Raw genomic sequence first — 4,114 nt, 5'->3', positions numbered from 1 at the left:
TTCATCTTGATTTTCATAGGTATTGGAAGAACACGCTTTAATAAAGGCATCTTTGGAAGCACGCACCCTAGCGGTTCTTTCCTTGCACTCATCAATGGAAATTCTCATGGCTTTGAGAGACTCATTGATATCATGCTTAGGAGGAATAGATCTAAGCTTTAAAGAATCAATCTCAAGAGAAATTCTATCAACGTTTCTAGCCAAATCATAAACTTGAAGCAATTTCTCCTCAAGCAAAGCATTAAAATTCTTTTGTGAATTCATAAACTCTTTAACACTATTCTCAAATTCAGAGGGCATCTTATTATAATTTCCATAAGAGTTGTTGTAGTAATTCCCATAATTATTAGAAGGATTACTAGGATATGGCCTAGGATTAAAATTCCCTCCATAAGCGTTGTTACCAAAATTATTCCTACCAACAAAATTCACATCCATAGATTCATTATTATTCTCAATAAAAGTAGACAAAGGCATATCATTAGGATCAGAAGAAACACTCTTAGTAGCAAATAATTTCATAAGTTCATCCATCTTTCCACTCAACACATTAATTTCTTCTATCGCATGCACTTTTTTATTAGAAGATCTTTCAGTATGCCATTGAGAATAATTAACCATAATATTATCTAGGAGTTTAGTAGCATCTCCTAAAGTGATTTCCATAAAAGTGCCTCCCGCGGCCGAATCTAAAAGATTTCTAGAAGCAAAATTCAATCCGGCATAAAAATTTTGTATGATCATCCACCACAAATTCAAACCATGAGTAGGGCAATTACGTATCATTAATTTCATTCTCTCCCAAGCTTGTGCAACATGTTCATGATCAAGTTGTTTAAATTTCATAATATCGTTTCTAAGAGAGATGATCTTAGCGGGAGGAAAATACTTAGAGATAAAAGCATCTTTGCACTTGTTCCATGAATCAATACTATTCTTAGGCAAAGACGAAAACCAAGCTTTAGCACGATCTCTAAGCGAAAAAGGAAATAGCTTCAATTTAACGACATCATTATTGACATCTTTTTTCTTTTGCATATCACATAAATCAACGAAGCTATTCAATGAGTAGCGGCATCTGTTGGGGAACGTAGTAATTTCAAAAAAATTCTACGCACACGCAAGATCATGGTGATGCATAGCAACGAGAGGGGAGAGTGTGTCTACGTACCCTGGTAGACCGACAGCGGAAGCGTTAGCACAACACACAGTTGATGTAGTCGTACGTCTTCACGGCCCGACCGATCAAGCACCGAAACTACGGCACCTCCGAGTTCTAGCACACGTTCAGCTCGATGACGATCCCCGAACTCTGATCCAGCAAAGTGTCGGGGAAGAGTTCCATCAGCACGACGGCGTGGTGACGATCTTGATGTACTACCGTCAAAGGGCTTCGCCTAAGCACCGCTACAATATTATCGAGGATTATGGTGGAAGGGGGCACCGCACACGGCTAAGAATATGATTACGTGGATCAACTTGTGTGTCTAGGGGTGCCCCCTGCCCCCGTATATAAAGGATCAAGGGGGGGGGTGTGGCCAGCTAGGAGGAGGGCGTGCCAGGAGGAGTCCTACTCCCACCGGGAGTAGGATTCCCCCCTTTCCTAGTTGGAATAGGATTCGGGAAGGGGGAAAGAGGAGAGAGAGAAGGAAGGGGGGGCGCCGCCCCCTTCTCCTTGTCCTATTCGGACTAGGGGGGCAGGGGCGCGCGGCCCAGCCCTGGCCACCTCTCCTCTCTTCCACTAAAGCCCACTAAGGCCCATATACCTCCCGGGGGGTTCCGGTAACCTCCCGATACTCCGGTAAAATCCCGATTTCACCCGGAACACTTCCGATATCCAAATATAGGCTTCCAATATATCAATCTTTATGTCTCTACCATTTCGAGACTCCTTGTCATGTCCGTGATCACATCCGGGACTCCGAACAAACTTCGGTACATCAAAAGCATAAACTCATAATATAACTGTCATCGAAACCTTAAGCGTGCGGACCCTACGGGTTCGAGAACAATGTAGACATGACCGAGACACGTCTCCGGTCAATAACCAGTAGTGGAACCTGGATGCTCATATTGGCTCCTACATATTCTACGAAGATCTTTATCGGTCAGACCGCATAACAACATACTTTGTTCCCTTTGTCATCGATGTGTTACTTGCCCGAGATTCGATCGTCGGTATCTTAATACCTAGTTCAATCTGTTACCGGCAAGTCTCTTTACTCGTTCCATAATACATCATCTCACAACTAACTCATTAGTTGCAATGCTTGCAAGGCTTATGTGATGTGCATTACCGAGAGGGCCCAGAGATACCTCTCCGACAATCGGAGTGACAAATCCTAATCTCGAAATACACCAACCCAACATGTACCTTTGGAGACACCTGTAGAGCTCCTTTATAATCACCCAGTTACGTTGTGACGTTTGGTAGCACACAAAGTGTTCCTCCGGCAAACGGCAGTTGCATAATCTCATAGTCATAGGAACATGTATAAGTCATGAAGAAAGCAATAGCAACATACTAAACGATCGGGTGCTAAGCTAATGGAATGGGTCATGTCAATCACATCCTTCTCCTGATGATGTGATCCCGTTAATCAAATAACAACTCTTTTGTTTTATGGTTAGGAAACATAACCATCTTCGATTAACGAGCTAGTCAAGTAGAGGCATACTAGTGACACTCTGTTTGTCTATGTATTCACACATGTATTATGTTTCCGGTTAATACAATTCTAGCATGAATAATAAACATTTATCATGATATAAGGAAATAAATAATAACTTTATTATTGCCTCTAGGGCATATTTCCTTCAGTCTCCCACTTGCACTAGAGTCAATAATCTAGTTCACATCGCCATGTGATTCAACACTAAGAGTTCACATCACCATGTGATTAACACCCATAGTTCACATCGTCATGTGATCTATACCCAAAGGGTTTACTAGAGTCAATAATCTAGTTCACATCATTTATGTGATTAACACCCAAAGAGTACTAAGGTGTGATCATGTTTTGCTTGTGAGATAATTTTAGTCAACGGGTCTGTCACATACAGATCCGTAAGTATTTTGCGAATTCTATGTCTACAATGCTCTGCACGAAGCTACTCTAGCTAATTGCTCCCACTTTCAATATGTATCTAGATCGAGACTTAGAGTCATCCAGATCTGTGTCAAAACTTGCATCGACGTAACTTTTTACGACGAACCTTTTGTCACCTCCATAATCGAGAAATATTTCCTTATTCCACTAAGGATAATTTTGACCAATGTCCAGTGATCTACTCTTAGATCACTATTGTACTCCCTTGCTTAACATAGTGTAGGGTATACAATAGATCTGGTACACATCATGGCATACTTTACAGAACCTATGGCTGAGGCGTAGGGAATGACTTTCATTCTCTTTCTATCTTCTGCCGTGGTCGGGCTTTGAGTCTTACTCAATTTCATACCTTGTAACACAGCCAAGAACTCTTTCTTTGACTGTTCCATTTTTGAACTACTTCAAAATATTGTCAAGGTATGTACTCATTGAAAAAACTTATCAAGCGTCTTGATCTATCTCTATAGATTTTGATGCTTAATATGTAAGCAGCTTCACCGAGGTCTTTCTTTGAAAAACTTCTTTAAAAACACTCCTTTATGATTTGCAGAATAATTCTACATTATTTCCGATCAACAATATGTCATTCACATATACTTATCAGAAATGTTGTAGTGCTCCCACTCACTTTCTTGTAAATACAGGCTTCACCGCAAGTCTGTACAAAACTATATGCTTTGATCATACTATCAAAGTGTTTATTCCAACTCCGAGAGGCTTGCACCAGTCCATAAATGGATCGCTGGAGCTCGCACACTTTGTTAGCTCCTTTTGGATCGACAAAACCTTCCAGCTGCATCATATACAACTCTTCTTCCAGAAATCCATTCAGGAATGCAGTTTTGACATCTATTCGCTGGATTTCATAAAATGCGGCAATTGCTAACATGATTCGGACAGACTTAAGCATAGATACGAGTGAGAAACTCTCATCATAGTAAACACCTTGAACTTGTCGAAAACCTTTTTGCGACAATTCTAGCTTTGTAGATAGTAACACT

The sequence above is a fragment of the Triticum urartu genome, chromosome 1 (assembly GCF_003073215.2).
Source record: "Triticum urartu cultivar G1812 chromosome 1, Tu2.1, whole genome shotgun sequence".
Classification (NCBI taxonomy): Eukaryota; Viridiplantae; Streptophyta; class Magnoliopsida; order Poales; family Poaceae; genus Triticum; species Triticum urartu.
The sequence above is the reverse complement of the archived record's forward strand: the minus strand, read 5'-3'. Positions refer to the sequence as shown.